The sequence below is a fragment of the Amblyraja radiata genome, chromosome 8 (assembly GCF_010909765.2).
Source record: "Amblyraja radiata isolate CabotCenter1 chromosome 8, sAmbRad1.1.pri, whole genome shotgun sequence".
In the NCBI taxonomy this organism is placed as follows: domain Eukaryota; kingdom Metazoa; phylum Chordata; class Chondrichthyes; order Rajiformes; family Rajidae; genus Amblyraja; species Amblyraja radiata.
The window spans coordinates 43,331,443-43,353,584 of record NC_045963.1 but is presented as its reverse complement, the minus strand read 5'-3'; the positions used below and the strand labels follow the sequence as shown (position 1 = coordinate 43,353,584).

The following is a 22,142-nucleotide window of genomic DNA, read 5'->3' as shown; positions in this document are numbered from 1 at the left end:
TTCTTCAGATTTTTTGGAGAGAGAAGGATCGCGCCTATATTAAAAGGCAAACAATCTTCTCTCTGTTGGCATGTATCGTCCATCCAACAGATTAAAATTTTAATATTCGTTGGCCAGTAATAGTAACAAAAATCAGGGAGAGCCAGTCCGCCAATTTCTTTGGGTTTACATAAATGTCATTTATGGATTCTGTGAGTTTTATAATCCCAAATAAAGTTTGTGATCACAGAATCGAGTTTTTTTTTAATTTTTAGGGAGAAAAATCGGTATTTAGGACCACAATTTCTGAAGTGATCGTTGGCAGAAAGTCAATTTCAAACCAGTTAGAGTATGAGTCCACTAACACGAGATAGTGTTTTCCGTGCCATTCAAAAATATCGGCAGCCACTGATAACCATGGTAGAGAGGGAGCTGGCTGAGATAGAGGCTGCTTTTGCTGATGCGGTGATTGACTGTTACAGATAGCGCATGATTCTGTTTTCTCCCGAATGTACTTGGTCATTCCGGGCCAGTAGATCATTTATTTTGCTCGTTGTAAGGTTGCATCCACGCCGGGGTGACCACCGTGGATTTCCTCATAGTACTCGTTTCGCAAGGTTGTAGGAATGACCGCCTTGTGACCCTTGACAATTACTCCGTACTGTAGTACTAGTTCGTCACGTACTAGGAAATAGGCTCGTATTTCAAATGGGGTATTTGACTGTTTGTTCAACCACCCGCCATTAATGATGGAGGTCAGTAGCTGAGAGGTTTTGTCTGCGGCTGTGTCTTCGGTAAGGCGGCGCAGGCGATCAGTAGGCACGAACGAGACTTTCAGGACAAAGAATCTGTCCTGTTCGAATGGGTGTTGTTCGCTGGTGGTGCGGAACAAGGGCAGAGTTCACCTAGTCCTCACCTTCCATCCCACTAGCCGTCACATACAACAAATAGTCCTCCGTCATTTTCGCCACCTCCAACGTGACCCCACATCTTCCCATCTCCCCCCGTCTGCTTTCCGCGAAGGCCGCTCCCTCCGCAACTCCCTGGTCAATTCTTCCCTTCCAACCCGCACCACCCCTTTCCCGGGCACTTTCCCTTGCAACCGCAAGAGATGCTACACGTGTCGCTTTACCTCCCCCCTCGACTGCATTCAAGGACCCAAGCAGTCGTTCCAGGTGCGTCAGAGGTTCACCTGCACCTCCAACCTCATCTATTGCATCCGCTGCTCTAGATGTCAGCTGATCTACATCGGTGAGACCAAGTGTAGGCTTGGCGATCGTTTCGTAGAACACCTCGGCTCGGTCCCGCATTATCCAACGTGATCTCCCTGTGGGTCAGCACTTCAACTCCCCCTCCCATTCCGAATGTCTCCTCCCCTTCTCAGCTCTCCCTCCTCCTCTTCCTTTCTTCTTCCCCCCCCCCCCCCCACCCCCCTGCATCAGTCTGAAGAAGGGTTTCGGCCCGAAACGTTGCCTATTTCCTTCGCTCCATAGATGCTGCCGTACCCACTAAGTTTCTCCAGCATTTTTGTCTAGCTTCAAATGAAACATTCCTTGCTTTCTCTGGGGCTAGGATGTTGGTGAGTTTCATAAACTTCAGGTCCAATTTCAGTTTAGAAAATCACTTTCTTTCATTCCTGGATGGCCTTGTTTTGTGCTCTTACCTGCACTTGATCATCATCCTCAGTTTCTTCAGCTTCAATAATGTAATTTGCAATAAAACCATTTCAATTCACTCTCAGTACGAGGTAAAGGTTTCATAGTTCTTGTCGAAAGTCCCTCGTCGGCCTATGTATCCCAAGGACGACATCTTGTCCCGTAGACACAACAAAGATAGCCTGATAAACTCTAGACGATTTGTACAGCTGCTGTTTTAACCTACAGTCCCATACGTTTTGATAATGATCTAGGGAAATATCTTCATCAATACCAGGAGAAAAATACAGTAACATAATGATAATACAGTACAGTAAAGATCCCGTAACGGTCGTTGTGCTTGGTGTCCATTGTCACAACGACCGTTATCGGGGTCGGTACCTCCGTAAGTTAAATCACGGAGGCTCCAAACCTCTAATGCTTTTCAAAAACCCAACGAGGTATCCTATGGGAGTAGCGATTTTTGGGCGAGTTCATTATTTCTTATTTTCCAATTTAATATATCAAAAACATCGTGGTGTCAAAAACGCAACGACCACTTACGATATATTTTCCAACTTTTTAAAATCAATTAAAAAAAAAAAAATTGTTTGGACATAAATTGTTCATCAAAACTAAGAAACTGAGCCAATCTTTAATTTGGCAACACACTTAGTCTCTTGTTTCCTTTTCGTATGACCAAGTCACTAACTTCCTTCCTTCGTGTCAACTTCTGGAAGCACCGCAAAGACTGTTACAGAGGCATTTTACTTACAAAAAAAAGCCTAAATCAAACGATCTGACGAATAATCGGCCATCGATAGCTCAAATTCATAAGGTCATGTACCGTTTAGATCACATTTGTGAAAAAGCTTGGTTCTCGCTAATAATGTAACGTTTGTTTTCTGGGACACCAAACCTTTTAGTGTCCACCGCAACGTACGTTTGTGTTTATGATGTGTAACACGCGTTGCGGTGGCCACTCAGATGGATGCAGTATTCTACTACGTGATCAGGTGAATGAAGTGGAAACGGTGTTTGCGATTGTATTGGTCCATGTGGTATTCATAAACATAGAAAGGAATAAGAAATACGTGCACTTACTGTGTCAACCAGGTCACTGGTGGACACCAGGTGACAACTGTTACACAAAATGTATTTGGGTATTCTGATGCCATTTTCGGAAAATTGCCATCAATATGCTATCTTTTCTTAATTTTTGTTGATACTATGTTAGTCATGAACCCAATAAAGTGCTTGTCAACGTTTTTGAAGGAATTTGAAATTTGACCCCCTTTGTCACATTTGTGTGTGCAGTATTGTAAAAAAGACATTTAAGGGTTTAAGAAGGAACTGCAGATGCTGGAAAATCGAAGGTAGACAAAAGTGCTGGAGAAACTCAGCGGGTGCAGCAGCATCTATGGAGCGAAGGAAATAGGCAACGTTTCGGGCCGAAACCCTTCAGTCTGAAACGTTGCCTATTTCATTCGCTCCATAGATGCTGCTGCACCCGCTGAGTTTCTCCAGCACTTTTGTCTACCAGCACAGGAACAGGCCCTTTGACCCATAATGTCTCTGCTGTCCATGATGCCATGACCAACTCTTATCTGTCTGCACATAATCCATATGCCTCCATTCCTTGCGTAACCATGTGCCTGTCCGAACGTCTCTAAGAAATGGATTCTGTTTGTGGTGGTGGTTATATGGAACAAGCTGCCAGAGGATATACAGATGTCGCCATTGTAAGATATTACGGCTTCAGCATGTAGATAGAAACAAGCACAGGTTTTCAGTACACGCTGTTGCCAGTGTGGGTCTTCTTTACTTCACAAAAGTACACTGCGCATACTAGCACATATTCACGAGACTGATAAGATATTGAATATATCATGTGACACAAATCATACCATTCTAGTACTCAGTACTTAAAGTTACAGTTACCATTATATACACTACAAAACTCAAAGGTTGAATGTGAATAAATGGAACTGCAGATGCTGGTTTACAAAAAAAGTCAAAAATGCTGGAGTAACTCTGGGTCAGACAGCATCTTTGGAGAAATGGATAGTTGATGTTTCAGGTTGGGACCCCTCTTCAGACATTGTAGGGGGGGGGGAAGAAGATGGGCAGGACAAAGCGTGCCATGTTATAGATGCCTACAGGTGATGGGGTTTTTTGATAGGCAAATGGTTGGACAAAGGCCAGAGGTGTAAGGTTGGTGGAGGAGGGGGGGGGAGATGTGGGAAGAACAGAGAGAGGGATTGTTTTGTAGCTACCTAATATTGGAGAATTCAATGTTCATACTGTTGAATGTACACTTTCTGGTCATGAGCATTTATATTCACTCTGTTACACTGATGTTCAGGTAATGCCCTACCTATGCAATCTGCAAAACTCGACATCTCCCTAATGTTTCTAGATCTCACCATCTCCATCACAGGCCACAGACTACTGACCGACCTCTACTAAAAACCCCCTGCCTCCCACAGCTATCTTGACTACACTTCTTCCCACCCTACATCCTGTAAAGACTCTATCCCCTACTCCAAATTACTCCATCTATGCTGCATCTGTGCCCAAGATGAGGTGTTCCATACTAGGGCATCGGAGATGTCCTCATTCTTTAAGGAATGGAGGTTCCCCTCTTCCATTATAGATGAGGCTCTCACCAGGGTCTCCTCTATATCCCGCAGTTCTGCTCTAACTCACCCTCCCCCTATTCGTAACAAGGACAAAGCCCCCTTGTCCTCACCTTCCATCCCATCAGCCGTCGCATACAACATATAATGCTCCAACATTTTTGCCACCTCCAACGGGATCCCACTATTGGCCACATCTTCCCATCTCCTCCCCTTTCTGCTTTCCGCAGAGATGTTCCCTCTGTAACTCCCTGGTCAATTCATCTTTCCAGGTGAGGCAGAGGTTCACCTGCACTTCCTCCAACCTCATCTACTGCATCTGCTGTTCCAGGTGTCAACTTCTCTACATCGGTGAGACCAAGCGCAGGCTCGGCGATCGTTTCGCTGAACAGCTCCGCTCAGTCCATCTTAACCAACCTGATTGCCCGGTTGCTCAGCATTTCAACTCCCCCTCCCATTCCAATCTGACACTTCTATCCTGGGCTTCCTCCATTGCCAAAGTGAGGCCCAGTGCAAATTGGAGGAACAGCACCTCATATTTTGCTTGGGTAGTTTACACCCCAGTGGTATGAACAGTGACTTGTCTAATTTAGATAGCCCTTGCTTTCATCCTCCTTCCCCTCCCCCTTCCCAGTTCTCCCACATCCTACTGTCTCCGCCTACTTCCCTTTTTTCCCGCCCCACCCCCCCGACATCAGTCTGAAGGCTCGACCCAAAACTTTGCCAATTCCTTCTCTCCATAGATGTTGCCTCACCTGCTGAGTTTCTCCAGCATATTTTGTCTACCTTAGATTGCAGCCCCTACACTTATCCTGTTTATTTCACTTTGTTTGTAAATTGATTTACCTTAAATTAGGAGACCTGGACTGTGAGAATCTGACAGAAAAGTATTTTGTATATTGCAGTTGCTGGATCCTGTGTCTGACTTTGACAGATTTTTGGCTCCTGTGTGATTCAAGAGGATACGGCACGGGTTGGGGGAGATAAGAATGGGAACAATAGATAAAATCTAAAGCCTCATCTGAAAAGTGGATTGGTGAACAATCCTGAAGATTGTGGGAGATATGAACTTGTTCTGTTGTCAATTCGAGGATGAACTTGTCACACTGATTATTTTGTATCTCGATAATTTGACACATTGCAACTTAACACAATTATAGAACTAATATCCACTGTTATATTGGCTTCACTTCTTGTTGCTATTTTGATGTAAATCAGTTTTGTTGCTCCCACCCCCATCCAGATGGCATCTTGACTAATATTTGTTGTTCATCACTACATTATAGCAATGGGCTGTTAAACATTGAAAGACGCAACATAAACACAAGCATTTTATTCAATCTTTCTCTCTATTTGCATCTATAGCTAAACTTTGTAAACCGCTTATTCAGAGAAGTGAGAGCATAAATTTCCTGAAGCCATTATGGTCCTCCACAGCCTTGTGTTTCAGAAGCTTGAACCCTGTGCTCTGGTTTTATTTGCTACTGTGCGCATGTCAAAATTAGAAGATGCAAACTATCAATATACAACAACTCGGACCATGTATATACATCACCCACATACCATGTGGCATTTCTTTAATTTTGTCTCCCCACTAAATCTTTTGATAATATTGTAGACTAAGTTATATGACAACTACAGCATCTATACAGTAACTATCTGCTTTATGGAAATCCTAAAAGCTGATGGATTCTGGGTGATATGTGTCTGTGATGAAGATAATTATATAATCTCGATAGCTGAAAACATGGGCAGACTTTTCTCTAAATCCACCTCTTACACGAAACAGATTTTTCCAGTAGGGTATATGTGAGTGGAGTGGTATCATTAGAGCACAACCAGAGTCAGAAGCAGAACAAAAAAACAAAGTGTTGGAATATGGAATAACTTACTGCACCAGGCAGCATCTATGGAGGATGTTGATAGGCAACATTTCAGATCGGGACTTTTCTTCAGATGATGGGAACACAAGCACTTCAGCCGCACATTAAGGGTAGAATGAAGAAAAATGACAGAAATATTAGGGGATGGACACAAAATACTGGAGTAACTCAGCAGGACGTCGCCCATTCCTTCTTCCAGAGATGCTGCCCATCCCACTGAGTTACTCCAGCATTTAGTGTCTATCTTCATTGTAAACCAGCATATGCTGTTCCTTCCTACACAGATATATTAGGGAATTTGTATCAAGTGAACTGTCGGTGTGACTCCAGGTTGATCACTGAATGGTTGTAGAACAGCTTAAAGGGGCAGATGCTGTAGTACAGAATAATGATTGCAAAAAGGGCAGAGTGTATGAGCATGAAATGCACCAGTAATAAGTTTGAGTAAGGGGAAAAGTCAGACAATATTAAAATAGCAAAAAAATAAAGAGGAAGACTGTTCACACTAGATTAAGTCAGTATAAGGATTTTAATGGGGTCAGTGAAATTGAAAACCACTATGTGGTTTAAATGTGAATTTGGTAAGCAATATAGGGTGCACCACAGGCACAGATAAATCTGTGGGAATATGATGTGGTGGAGATAACAGAAACTTAGAACAGATGGGGGAGGACTGGACATTAAATAGAATTGGATACAAAGTGTTCATGAAGGATGGGTATGGGGAAAAAAAAGAAAAGGGAGGTAGCAGAATTAAGTAATGGAAATATTAGTGTCGGAGAGGGAATGTCCCAGAGGTTTAAAAATATAATCTGTTTAGTTAGAGCTGAGAACTTGGAAACGTTACCTGCTAGCTGTAGTCCATAGGTGACCAATGAATAGAAGATACATATAGAGCGAATATGCAGAGGAATTAGACAAGGCAAAACCTATTACAATAGTTATTGTGCCCTCCATAATGTTTGGGACAAAGACCCATCATTTATTTATTTTCCTCTGAACTCCACAATTTGAGATTTGTAATAGAAAAAAATCACGTGGTTAAAGTGCACACTGTCAGATTTTATTAAAGGCTATTTTTATACATTTTGGTTTCACCATGTAAAAATGACAGCAGTGTTTATACATAGTCCTCCCATTTCGGGCACCATAATGTTTGGGACACAGCAATGTCATATAAATGAAAGTAGTCATGTTTAGTATTTTGTTGCATATCCTTTGCATGCAATGACTGCTTGAAGTCTGCGATTCATGGACATCACCAGTTGCTGGGTGTCTTCTCTGGTGATGCTCTGCCAGGCCTGTATTGCAGACATCTTTAGCTTATGCTTGTTTTGGGGGCTACTCCCCTTCAGTTTTCTCTTCGGCATATCAGTGACCATTGACATCAGTGACCATATAAAAGGCATGCCCAATTGGGTTCAGATCAGGTGATTGACTTGGCCACTCAAGAATTTACCATTTATTTTTAGCTTTGAAAAACTCCTTTGTTGCTTTAGCATCATGTTTGGGATCATTGTCTTGCTGCAGAATGAACCTAGGCTGTGGGACGAGCATCAAAAATGTGTCTAGAAATCAACTTTCATGACCCATGTCTCGGAACTACATGAAATTTTACACAGATTTAGATTAAATATAATTGAGAAGGAAGTCATAATTCGTCAGTGCCAAAAGTTGCACATCAATTAATTAATTAATTAAACTAATTAGAAAATGAGATTGAGAAAGTAAGTGCCATCTCGTGTCCAATGCCCATATTACTCCATGGGAAGCCTATTTCCGTGATGCAGTCTATTTAAAACATATATATAGTATATCATGTATACTATAGTATATACGGTAATCATATATAATTATGTATAATTATCTCTATAATTATAAAACTCTCCCCCCCTTCCTTCCCCCCTCCCTCTTCCCTCCTCTCTCCCCTACTTCCCCCTCCGCACTCCCACCCCCTTTCCAGCCCGACCGACCACTCTCGCCACCCACCGGCCGACCGACCACTCGCAGCACCCACCGTCCATCCGACCACTCGCAGCACCCACCGGCGGCCCGGCCAGTCTCGCCACCCACCGTCCATCCGCCACTCGCAGCACCCACCAGCGGACCGGCCACTCACGCCACCCACCGGCGGACCGGCCACTCTCGCCACCCACCGGCGGACCGGCCACTCTCGCCATCCACCGGCAGCCCGGCCCGGCCGACCACTCTCTTGACCCACCGGCGGCCCGACCACTCTCACCATCCACGGGCGGCCTGGCCAACCACTCTCACGACCCACCGGTGGCCCGACGCCCCGACCGATCCTCCACAGCACCCATCGGCCTACCGACAAGCCCGGCCGACAGACTGACCGACCGACTGACCCTAACCCTAGCTCTAGATTTGTTATTTATCATTTTTATTTAACAGTTCACATCATAACTTTATAAAGATAAATCAATTGAAAAACAAAATTATCAGCAAAGTTAGCATTACCTTTATTCCTTGGAAACCTTGTTATTGTTTTGATGTAATTAGGAGGCAGCCATGATCCCAGGGTCCTCGCTGCCTGGCGACCATAAAACAAAGCGCGGGATTGGTCAATTTGCATCCGACCTCAATGTCAAACGTGCATTGATTGGACAATTACTACTTGGAAAATTGGAAGTTTTTCTAATATTTTAAAAAAATGTGCAGGTTTTGGTCTTGAATAGTTTCAGGTATGATTTATATAATATTTTTACACAATATGTTAAAAATTCAGATAGTTCCGTGAGTTGGGTCACGAACTTGAACGAAAAAGCTCCTCGGTCCACAGCCTAACCGCTGGCCAATGAGTTTTGAGGCATTTGTTTGAATTTTAGCAGATAGGATGTGACTATACACTTCAGAATTCATTATGCTACTACCATAAGCAGTTGTATCATCAATGACGATAAGTGAGCCAGTACCTTCAGCAGCCATACATGCCCAGGCCATAACACCCCAACCACCGTGTTTCATAGATGAGGTGGTATGCTTTGTGATCTTGGGCAGTTCCTTCTCTCCTCCATACTTTGCTCTTGCTATCGCTCTGATATAAGTTAATCTTCGTCTCATCTGTCCGCAAGACCTTTTTCCAGAACTGTGGTTGCTCTTTTAAGTACTTCTTGATAAACTGTAACCTGGCCATCCTATTTTTGCGGTTAACCAGTGGTTTGTATCTTGCAGTGTAGCCTCTGTATTTCTGTTCATGAAATCTTCTGCGGACAGTGGTCATTGACAAATCCACACCCGATTCCTGAGGAGTGTTCCTGATCTGTCGGACAGATGTTTGGGGATTTTTCTTTATTATAGAGAGAATTCTTCTGTCATCAGCTGTGGAGGTCTTCCTTGGCCTGCCAGTCCCTTTGCGATTAGTAAGCTCACCAGTGCTCTCCTTCTTCTTAATGATCCAAATGGTTGATTTTGATAAGCCTAAGGTTTGGCTGATGTCTCTAACAGTTTTATTCTTGTTTCTCAATCTCATAATGGCTTCTTTGACCTTCATTGGCACAACTTTGGTCCTCACTTTGATAAAGAGCAATAAAAGTTTCCAAAGGTGATAAAGACTGGAGGAAAGACTAGGTGCTGAGAGCTCTCTTATACTTGCATTAAGGAGGCATTGAACCATACCTGAGCAATTACAAGCACCTGTGAAGCTATGTGTCCGAAACATTATGGTGCCCTGAAATGGAGGGACTATGTATAAACATAGCTGTAAATTCTACAGGGTGAAACCAAAATGTATAAAAATACTCTTTAATAAAATCTGACAATGTGCACTTTAACCAATGTGATTTTTTATATTACAAATCTCAAATTGTGGAGTACAGAGGCAAATAAATAAATGATGGGACGTTGTCCCTAACATTATGCAGGGCACTATATAATGAGGAACTGTATATAGTCGATAGGTAAACTGTATAGTAGTATGAGGTACAGAGAGGATGAAATGTTTCTGAAATATTCAAGATAATTTTCAAAGCAATATGTTTCTGATCCAGCAAGGAGGAGGAATTGCTGGATATGATTCTGGAGATGGAGAGGGACCCAGATTTTGACAGTTTAGTTTAGAGATGCAGCTGGAACAGGTCCTTTGGCCCACCGAATCCACACCGGCCATTGATCACCCATTCACACTAGTTCCATTATCTCACTTCCTCATCCACCTCCTACATACTCAGGACAATTTTCTCACTGAGGACTATTAACATACAAACCAGCATGGCTATGAGATGTGGGAGGAAACCCACGTGGTCACAAGGAGAATATGCAAACTCCACACAGACAGCGTCCGAGGTCATGATGGAACTTGGGTCTCTGGTGCTGTCTGCAGCTCTCTAAGCTGCATCACTGTGCTGTCCCTGTAGGTGAGGATTTTAGGAGATTGCGATTATATCTTAGAATGTAGATTAACCACGGAAAAGTAAAAATAACTAATGCAGAAAGCCGATATCAATAGGAAGAATGAACGTTTTTTTAAGATGGAAAACATAACGACAGGCAGAACTGTAACCGAACAATCTCAGAGCCACAGTCTGAAGAAAGGAAAGACACAGTGCTGAAGTAACTCAGTGAGTCATGCAGCATCCCAGGAGAACATGGATAGGTGATGTTTTGGGTTGACACCCTTCTTCAGGCTGAACAACACCCTTCTTCAGGCTGGAGGGGTCCCGAAGGCTACATTCTGTGATGTAACCAGATGTTTAGATGGTGAAAATCATCAGAAGCTGCAAAAGTGATTCAGAAATCTGTATATTTCAGACAGAAAGCTGTAAAGAAATAATGATAGAATGGGCAAAACAATTCTGTCTGCTACTATCAACCTACCTTTAATGCACTTAACGTAGAGGATATGCACAATGTAAACGGTGACTTTTAAACGGGTACTTTGTATATTTGAAGGTGAGCCTCACTGAAATAGAACTAATACTTGGAGATAGACACAAAAAGCTGGAGTAATGGCCCTGTCTCACGGTGCGAGTCCACCCACGAGTGATCCCGAGTGAAAGAAAAAATCAAACTCGTGATTGTCTACGAGATTCCAAGTTTATGTTCACGAGTTTAAACGAGTTCCCACGTGTATGTCTAAGTTTGCCGTTTACTTCTCATTTCTGCGATGTACTAAGTTCCTCTCCCGAGTTACCAAGATCCTCTCCCGAGTTACTCTTGAGCCAACAACAACTACCGACGTGTGGAAAAATCATCACATGGATAAAAATGATGTAATGCAGTTTTTTTAACTATAAAAAGCCTCCCATGACCATGGACAGAACTGCCCCGATGATCAGCTTCTCCGTGTCTCTTATGTAGCTGCATGCTTCACTTGTCATGTAATTAACCGCTGTGTGTTTGCAAACAAAAAAAACAGGTTTAACCTTTTATCAAATCGTTGCCTATCATTGCTACAATGCAATAAATGGCATTTAAAATAATTGGCTGTCAAAAAAAGCGCAAATCGTAAAGGTGTTTAAGAAACGTACTGCAGGAAGAACTTCAAAGCTTTTGTAAATCGATTAAATTCAGGTAGAAGTTGAACTCAAGATTTAAATCCCCTGAAAGGTAGGTTTCTTAACACAGGCTAGATGTTCTGCCAGAACAGAGTTGCTGAATAAAATCGTCTCCCGTTTTCCTATGTTTCTTGCATGTGCCAGCTTTATTTCACACTCCGTGATCTGTGTAATGTATATGTGTAAAATAATATACTGACCAAGAAGATCCAGTGTTCTCACCGAGTCCGCGCTGACCAGCGATCCCCGCACACTAACACCATCCTACACCTACTATGGACATTTTTACATTCACCAAGCCAATTAACCTACAAACCTGTACGTCTTTGGAGTGTGGGGGGATCTCGGAGAAAACCCACACAGGTCACGGGGAGAACTTACAAACTCAGTACAGACAGCACCCGTAGTTTGGATCGAACCCGGGTCTCCGACGCTGCATTCGCTGTCAGGCAGCAACTCTACCGATGCACCACCATGAATGAAGGCCTGTTTTAAGTATCAAATAGAGGAGCAAGAGGGTGATCAAGGCAGAGAAAGTGTAGAGGCCAATGCTCAGGTAGTCCAACTCGCAGGAGTGCAGGTCCACCATGACGACAACGTGGCTGCGGTGGGCTTTGGGGGAGGTGCAAGTGACATCGGTGACCAGGCGAGGGATGTAGACCGTGGTCTGATTGATCCACCACACGAACCACCTGGCGTCACAGGTGCAGAGAAAGTCGTTGCCGCTTAGCCGCAGCTCCTGAAGGTGTTTGATGGTGCTGTCCGGGAAACTGGAGGCCTGGATGGTCTTCAGGTTGTTGTAGCTGAGATCTAGGTACTGCAGGGAGGTCACGTAGGAAGTCCTTGGTCAGCTTGGAGATCTGGTTGTGGGTGAGGTTGAAGACGCGCAGGGTTTGGGTGGAGTTGGACAGCATGCGAGGCACCGTGGTCAACAGGTTGCTATCGAGGTCCTGCAGCTCCAACCAGCCTAGCAGGTAAAGCCTTCCCCAGTTGAAGCTCCGCAGCTGGTTACCGCTCAGCACAACCTCCTTGAGTAGCGGGCTCAGGTGGTCCAACACGTCGTGCAACATGAACGCAGGTTTCTTCCCCAAATAATCCGCTGCTATCTGTGTTCGAGAGCGAAAACTTGCAAAGGGCAGGCACAGTTCCTCGCCAGCTAAGATGGACACAGAATGCTGGAGTAACTCAGCGGGACAGGCAGCATCTCTGAAGAGAAGGAATGGGTGACATTACTTCTCTCCAGAGATACGGCAACAGCACAGCACAAAACCAGTCTGAAGAAGGGTCTCGGAAGGCGGCTCTGAGCGAGGTGGCCAAAAATGACGGCCGTAGGTGGCGGCGTTCTCTCGGAAATCGCAGCACAGTGGGCCAAAAGCGGTGAAGGTCAGAGTTTTAGTAATATAGATAGATTTAAAAACAGTAAATCGACAAATTGCAATTCTGAAAGTAGCTTCACCAGAAAGATGCAACTGTTCAATAAGGTAGCCACCACTAACTGAGTAAGGATAGGCAATTAATACTGACCTTGTTAATGATTTCACAAAATATTAATCAATTAAAAACCTCTTGACTAGAAATGAGGACTTGACAAAATTACACCTATTTGAACTCATTGCACCCGAAACATCACCTATCCATGTTCTCGATGCTGCCTGAGCCGCTGAGTGATTCCAGCATTTTGTGTCCATTTTTGTAAACTATTGTCTGCGGTTCCTTGTTTCTACATTAACATCTGTTTCCATCATCAACAGCGATTGACTAATAGAATGGAAGTTTGCCGTTATTAGCTGCTTGTCCATGCACAGGCAGGAAGTTAATACTGAATGTAGGATTTACATTCTCAAGTGAAATGTGACTTGATCAAAGTAGAACATCACAAGCTCATTGAACAAAATGTCGATGGCTGGTAATGTCGATGATTATCTCTGGCCTTTCTTGGGTTTCAGAATTGCCCCATGGGAAATGAAGGACTGAGGGGGACTGTTGTGTATTCAGTCAGCATAGTAGCTTCCCCAGGAAAAATTGAAATGTGGGTGAACAGGATTAAATTGCAACCAATTTGAACACCAAGTACAGGATAGCTGAATGTAATGCAGCGAATTGCACAAATATCTCATTAGATCAGATAATGTAGAAGGACACCAAATTAATGCCACCTTTATCCCTCTAGCTGTGGCCTGGAAGTGGTGTTTAATTCCTTGCATAGATTCAGTACGAAAGCATGTTCTCATCCTATACCTCGCAGATTATTTTTAAGATGTCCCCAGCTGACAATTTCGTACCTGCATTTCCCTGGGGAATAGTATGAAGTAGTTGAAGGATTTCAAGCTGATTGCAACCTCTATGTTAATGCTCCTTTCTGTGGTTAGAACATATATTTTTGAAACTGTGGAATTTTCTGCCTCAGAGGGCGGTGGAGTCTGTGGAATTCTCTGCCTCAGAAGGCGGTGGAGGCAGGTTCTCTGGATGCTTTCAAGAGTGAGCTAGATAGGGCTCTTAAAAAAAATAGCGGAGTCCGGGGATATGGGCAGAAGGCAGGAACGGGGTACTGATTGGGGATGATCAGCCATGATCACGTTGAATGGCGGTGCTGGCTCGAAGGGCCGAATGGCCTACTCCTGCACCTATTGTCTATTGTACCAGGTAATTAGCATGTTGCTAACAGGAGCACAAATGTTAGTTGCGTGTCGACAATGGGAAAAATCAACTTGAGCTCCACACCACCATGAAACATCTGTAGCTGTAAATGAGACAAGTGAAGGAGTGAGAGTGCAATTTGCATTTAAGTGAGCAACAACACACTCCACACAACTGACAAAATAATGCTTGTGCCCACACAGGAAAAATGTTCAAGCAATAACTGATGTCAGCACTTGTCTGCACAAATAACCAACAGGTCTCGGAAACGAAAGACCAAAAGGCCTCATTGTGGTCGGCATTCCTTCTTGATTAACCACACTCGCTTCCACTCTCGGTCTGTGGATTGTGAATATTTAACTATTTCTTTGTGAATCTTGATTATTAAGGGACGTGTTGAGCAGCAAGAACAGTTACAGGACAGTTGTGAAGACCGACAAAAGGCTGGAGTAACTCAGCGGGTCAGGCAGTATCTCTGGAGAGAAGGAATATCTGGAGAAAAGGAATAGGTGATGATTTGGGTTGAGACGGGCAGTTTGGCTTCTTCGAACAGCTGTGTTCTGGATGCGTTATATAGGTTCCTTCTATGTACTTTGATGAAAGAGTTTCAATGATTTGAAGCTGGGTTTCTAAATGTGCATGTACATAACCATAATACACAATATAATTCAATGACCAAGGTTCATTCTATATGGGAGACAACAAAGATTGAACAATTTCTCAGATAAACTGCAGATGCTGGTTCACAAAAAAGACATGTGCTGGAGAAACTCAGCAGGGCAGGCAGCATCTCTGGAGAAGGTGGACAGATGACATTTCAGGTCTGGACCCTCCTTCAGTCCCAACCTGAAATGCCACCTGTACATGTTCTCGTGTGATGCAGTCTGACCCACTAAGTTATCCTAGTATCCAGGCAGCATCTGCAGATAGAACTGGGCATTTTGGGTTGGAGCTCTTCTTCAGACCAATATAAAGCACGGATGTAATATTGAGGCTTTATCTGGCGCTAGTGAGGCCACATTTGGAATATTGTGAGCAGTTTTGATAATGATTTATTATCATGTGTACCTCGCTAGGTGCAATAATTTTTTCCCCATACAAAGCACACAATGAGTCACCATAAAGGCGCTGACAAAGTTTCAATAGGTACTTGTCCCTTCTACTCTCGCCGGGTCTCCCATCGTTCTCGGCAGACCTCCCCACATCTCGTCCTTGGACAGACCACGAGGCTCCGACCCGACCGTGTTCTTGGCCCGACCTGATCTTAGTTATTGAAGGTTTTACCGTCTTCTTTGTTTTCCTGCCTCGATGTGAACTGCCTCGTCCCATGCCTTTGCTCACCTGCCCCTCGTCCATTTACTTAGTTGAAGGTGGCACCTCTCGCCAAACGTGTGCACGGGCGCAGCAAGCTTATGCCGAGACGACAGCGCCCGGCAGTGGAAGCAGGGAAAGGGGAGTGGCGCCTCGTAAAACGATTTGGGGGCTAAACTAAAGGCAAGAGCAGAAAACAACTGGCGGCGACAGAGCTGAGGCCAACGGCAAGAACCCCACCCCCACGCGCGCAGTCGCCGCGCTCGAAGAGCCACGTGGCTGCAGTTCTTGCGGGGAAAGGGCGCGCGCACATCGCAAGGCGACGACCCTGCCGCCGAGGGGACACGTGAACGCGCACTCGAAGCGCGGCGGTTTGTGTAGGCGCGGCGCGCTCCGCTGTGTCTCTCCATCAATGCAAACGGCGGGGCCGCCGCAAGCGGAGGGAATGAAGGCCCGCCCTGACATAACTTCGGTGAAGGAGCTGGTGTCGGTCGCTCGGCCCTTGGCGCCCGTTCTGTGCCGCTTATCTCCACCAGGCCAACCTAACCCCCCTCATCCACGTTATCGCGGATAATTCAGCGACCTCCGTCTTCAAGGTACTTGGTCATGAGGCTCACAGCCGTTTTATGATGGTTCCCTGGAATTCTCCTTTCTTGGGCGAATAAATCGCGTGTCGACTCACTTCTGAAAGACCACTCGTGTTTAACTCGCTGCATTTGCCGCCAAATCCCCGTATACGTTTATATATCCAAATGAGATAACCTCCCGCCTTTTTATTTTCTCAACCTTTGGAGAAACGGCCCAGTTTACTTATCTCCCCATATAGAGAAATCCACAATTCAATTAATCGGATTGTTGCATCCCTCCTTTGTTTAGCATGGGTCCTATTGTTATTTATACTAAAAGATATTTGGACAGGTGCATAGATAGGAAAGGTGTAGAAGGCCAAATGCAGGCTGGTGGAACTTGTCTAGACGGGGCATCTGTCGGCATTGTCAAATTGGGCCGTAGGACCTGTTTCGTGCCATATGACTATAAGACACCACACCATAACAAATTATTGCACATACCGGTCCACCAGGGGCCTGTACAATGGTGCTTTATTGTCATGTGTGGAGCAAATGCAGAGTGAAATTCTTTTCACACAAATATACCATACCACCCTGGATTCGCAGTTAACACGTAGTCTACTAAGCCCACATGCAAGAGGCACCATGTTTGGTATAAATTTTCAAGTCCAGTTCATGCTCTAGGTGCCCGATTTAGACAAGCCCCAGGCTGCTGCGGGCCTCTGACCATCGCATTCCTTTGTCGACCAGCAACAGATGTCTTCTTGCCCGTCCACCTTTTGTTCCCGCAGCCAGTGATGGAAATGGGTTTCAGAAACTAGGGGTACTCTAAGGTCCGTGAGGCTGAGGTTAGGAAGGAAGTGGTGGGGGGGGGGGGTGGTTTAATGTGCGTTCATACCCAGGTAAGAGTACAAGAACGCATAACTTATTTATTGTGTATTTATAATATAGTGTATTGTGTATTATATGTCATAGCTGCTCTCTTGCCTCTCTCTCTGTGTTGGCTGCAGCCATCGTCTGCTTTGGTGAGGGAAGCAGGTCGGTGATTGATCAAAAGGCCCCTCATTGGCCGCCGAGTAACCAGCGCATTATGTGATTGGACACAATGCCCTTGGAGACAGCGGCTGATTGGATGTGAGGAAACCGATTTGTTGATTGGACGGGAATTTTAAGGAAAGCTGGCCGGTGATTGGACTCAACCCCCTTAGAGACAGCGGTTGATTGGCCGCCAAATAATCGGGCACAAAAAATTGACAAATAGGAAAACAATAAAATCGGAAGAATATCATGCCTGATCTGCAGCAAAGATACTAGTAACTAGCTCCATCCTAGTAACTTTGATTTGCAGTTCCTTCCTATTGAATAACCCTGGCCCGAAACAACTCCTAATCCATTCCTTCCACAGATGCCGCCTAGCCCGTTGAGTTCCTCCAGCACTCTGTTTTTTATTTAACTCTTGAAATTGAAGTTAGACATAAAGCTGGAGTAACTCAGCGGGACAGGCTGCGACTCTGGAGAGAAGACCCTTCTTCAGACTGAACTGAAGTCGGTGAGAGTACTTGTGATTGTCTGCAGAAGGGTCTCGACCCGAAACGCCTCCCACTCCCCAGAGCCGCCGCCCTTCCCGCTGAGTCATTCCAGCCCCCCTGTGTCCATCTTCAACTCCAGAGCCAAACAAAAAACACCGAGTGCTGTAGGAACTCAGCGGGCCAGGCGGCACCCATGGAGGGAACGGACCAGGAGCCGCCACGGGCCAGGGTTCCCCCCCAACAGGAAGGAACCGCAGATGCAGCCGTCCCTGCAAAACGCCAAATGATTCCGGGAATGCCGAGGCGAAGGGTGAGAGAGAGGGAGCGAGAGAGATCCAAAGGACGGATTCGGATCCCAACTACGCCTTGCTGAGACCTCGCCAGAAGTTTCAAACCTCCAGTTCGAGCAACGTGGACCAAGATAGCACGTTGTAAACAACTACCTTCGCTACTTTGACTGGGAGTTCGCGTTCCGCCACAGGCCCGCCAGCAGTTTACAGCTGTTTGATATCCGCTTCAGGAAGGAGCGGGTGGTCTACGACTTGAGCGTCCAAGAGGTGAACTCCGTTTACGACGGAGAGACGCCAGGTCTGATGAGGGCCAAGTTCTTAGACAGTCATTATGGAATTGGGAAACGTTCCAATGAGCTGGTGAAAGACATGGACTGCCCTTACAGCGCCACTTTCCTCCACACTGTCCATCTCATGGAGGCTGGAAACCAAAGATCCTATAGCGGAGCAAGAGAGTCCACTCGACGAAAAAGCCGTATTCGGGTCATGGGAAAGCTTCAGCACCATTTCCGTAACCAGCATCTGTCTCCGCTCTAGTATCTCTGCTTTGGTCATGGCTTCTTCATGCACAAATTATCTTTCTGTTTCTCAGCTGCAGGTGATCATTTTGATATTCCTGCCTAGTCCTCCTTATTAACTTTGAACATACAACATATTGCCATTTGGAATGAGCTCCAGAAAATCCTGCACCGACTCAAGCCATCATCCACCTCCCTCCGACACAGACACGGAGGGATCGCCAGCCCCCCTTTTTTTGTTAAACATACAACATATTGCCATTTGGAATGAGCTCCAGATGGCAATTTGTTAAACATCCATTTCCTTCGGGTGGTTTTTTAAAATTTCCCCCTTACCATTTCCGTACTTTTTCGATAGCTGCCATGACCCGTTTGATATCATCTTCGCCCTGCTCCTGGTCTGGGCCCGCACCGATCTGCCGGACATGCTGTGTGTGTGTGTGTGTGTTTGTTTGGCGGAGTCTGGGGGGAGAAGCGTCGGCACCAAGAGCGAGCGAACGCGCGGACAGACGGACGAAAGCAACGATCATAGAGCGGAATAGGTGACATTTCGGGTTGAGACCCTTCTTCAGACTGACAGTCAGGGGAAAGGGAAACGGGAGATATAGGCATATCTTCCATTCATTTGTCCTTAGTACCGTCTATATCTCTAGTTCCTCTGTCTCCTGACTCAGTCTGAAGAAGGGTCTCGACCCGAAATGTTTTCTATCCCGCTCTATGATCGTTGCTTTCGTCCGTCTGTCTGCTCGTTCGCTCGCCCTTGGATTAAGTAGCGCAGGATAAAGCTGCAAATTCACGCATAGAATGGAAATTGGAAACTGAAAAGTAGGGGAACGCCGTCCATTTCCATCACTGCCCGCAGCCGACCTCGAGAGTGTGGTAGGCCAGTCTCCGCTCCTCGGGTGGTGTAACGGTAGAGCTCCTGCCTTATAGATTCTGACTACAGGTACTTGTCTGTACCGAGTGTATACGTTCTTCCCGTGATCTGCGTGGGTTTTCTCCGAGATTTTCTGTTTCCTCCCACACACCAAAGACGTACAGGTTTGTAAGTTAATTGTCTTGGTATAAATGTACAATTGTCCCTAGTGTGTGAAGGATAGTGCGGGGTCGGTGTGGGCAGTGAAATATCTCTAAACTAAATTAAAATTTAATTGGAACCTGAGGGACAACTTTTTCCAGACATGTAAAAAGAGCTGCCAGGGGAAATTTTTGAGGTAGGTACAATAACAACGATACTTGCACAGGTACATGGCTAGGAAAAGTTTAGAAGGGTGGATAGGTAAAAAGGACTAGCTTAATTAGATGGGCCATCTTGGTTGGCATGGACAAGTTGGGCCGAAGTGCCTGTTTCCAAGCTCAATTACTCGATTAAAGTTCTGCACCTGTCCGGCTTCCTTATGTACCTGTACCATTATGTTGCCTTTGTGATTTGTGTCCAAAGGCATCTAGGTTCTTTTGAACACCACGCCTTGCAAAATCTTGCCAGTTTTTGAAGAAAAATCTTTTGACAGATTTGTAAAATTTGACTTGCCTTTCAGAAATCCACATTGATTCCGCTTTATTTTATTGGTATATATTCTGTTATGTTCTGTTACCACATAATAATAAATCCCATGCTTCTTCCTAATGTCTGCAAGTCCCCATTTTCCCTCTTTTAAATTGTGGGATTACATTTGTTTTAATCTGTCTGAACCATTCCAAAATCAATGCAATTTTGGAAGAAGACAACCAGTACATCCAGTATATCCAAAGCAATATTCTTAAATCCAAAGATGCGATCTAAAGTAATCAGATGCTGAGGACTTTTCACCTTTTGGTCCATAAATATTTGTCCATGCTAATTTATTTGAGTTTATTTCCTCTCCATGAAGACACAGAAAATGTTTCTTTAATTTTCTTATCCACAATATCATTTTCGGTCTGTGAAGAGCCACATTACATTTGGTTATTCTCTTTTCATTCATGTAGAGGCTTAAAATTTTGTTTCTTTTCTAAAAGAAATCTCTTAGAATGTTTAATTCCGAAGTTTGGTCACTTTCTGACTTTCTAAATCTACAGTTCTTTGTATCAGGCAAAAATGAAAATGAGGATTGCATGCACAAATGGTTAGGCAGATTGTTGTAAAAGGATTTTGCATTTGGAGAATTAAAAGATAAAGAATGAAAGGAGTCAGAAAATGGAAAAATTGCTAAGATTGACAGATAAAATTGGAGTGGGGAGGGGTGTGGAATGCATGGGGTAATGAAGATAATGAAATAAATAGCGTCTAAGAAGTAAATATGAATCGAGAAGTATATCTATCTATATATTGTGTGTGTGTCAGGTTCAATTTTCAGATATTTTTTCAGATTAGATTTTTGGCATTCGATTCCTTGGTCCGCCAAAACCACATGCTGAAATTACGTGTTTTTTTTAAGTTTCGCTAGCGATTTCACTTTTACTTTCGCTAATCCACTCCTCATTACATTTGGACATTGTTATGTACACATTTTTAAATAAAATCCTTCCCCCCCCCCGCCCCCTCTCTGTGTGCCCCTCTCTGTGTGCCTCGGAGTCCCCATGCCCGTCCGCCCGCTCCAACCCCCTCCCCCCCCCTCCCCGTTGTTCAAATTGTGCAGAAATAACCAAAGATCCCATAACGGCTAAAGGATCTTTGGAAAGAACGAACCCCCTCCCTCCCCCCTCTATCCCTCTCTCCCTCCCTCTCTCCTCCCCCTCTCTCCTCCCCCCCCTCTCTCTCTCTCCCTCACCCCCTCCCCCTCCCCCTCCCTCTCCCTCTCCCTCCCCTCTTCTCCTCCCCCTCTTCTCTCTCCCCCTCTTTCTCTCTCCCCCTCTTTCTCTCTCTCCCCCCTCTTTCTCTCTCTCCCCCCTCTTTCTCTCTCTCCCCCCTCTTTCTCTCTCTCCCCCCTCTTTCTCTCTCTCCCCCCTCTTTCTCTCTCTCCCCCCTCTTTCTCTCTCTCCCCCCTCTTTCTCTCTCTCCCTCTTTCTCTCTCTCCCCCTCTTTCTCTCTCTCCCCCCTCTTTCTCTCTCTCCCCCTCTTTCTCTCTCTCCCCCTCTTCCTCTCTCTCCCCCCTCTTTCTCTCTCTCCCCCCTCTCTCTCCCTCCCCCCTCTCGCTCCCTCCCTCTCTCTCCCTCCCCCCTCTCTCGCTCCCTTACCCCCCCTCTCTCTCCCCCCGCTCTCTCCCCCTCCCCCTCTCTCCCCCTCCCCCTCTCTCTAGCCCCCCTTCCTCTCCATAGCCCCCCTTCCTCTCCCCTACCCCTGCCCTCCCCTTAACCCCTACCCCCCTCCCTTCCCCCACCTCTCCCCCTCCCTTCCCCCACCTCTGCCCCTCCCTTCCCCCACCTCTGCCCCTCCCTTCCCCCACCTCTGCCCCTCCCTTCCCCCACCTCTGCCCCTCCCTTCCCCCACCTCTGCCCCTCCTTTCCCCAACTCTCCCCCCTCCCTTCCCCCCAACCTTCCCCCCACCTCTCCCCCTCCCTTCCCCCCACCTCTCCCCCTCCCTTCCCCCCACCTCTCACCCTCCCTTCCCCCCACCTCTCACCCTCCCTTCCCCCCACCTCTCACCCTCCCTTCTCCCCACCTCTCCTCTTCCCTTCTCACCCCTCCCCCCCTCTCAGCCTCCCTCTCCCCCTCTCTCTC

General features: G+C 45.6%; 1 protein-coding gene across 3 annotated transcripts in view; it reads left to right on the top strand.

The window, feature by feature from the left end:
- agpat4 (1-acylglycerol-3-phosphate O-acyltransferase 4) overlaps positions 1-22,142 on the top strand; it is a 97,458-nt gene that overhangs the window by 20,303 nt on the left and 55,013 nt on the right. Inside the window, exon 1 of one of the 3 annotated variants that reach the window (XM_033025720.1) lies at positions 15,935-16,192. The exons of the other annotated variants lie outside the window; for them this stretch is intronic. The gene's annotated coding sequence lies outside the window, so the exon portion shown is untranslated. Of the gene's footprint in view, positions 1-15,934; positions 16,193-22,142 lie in introns of those variants that run through there. 3 annotated transcript variants of the gene reach the window in all.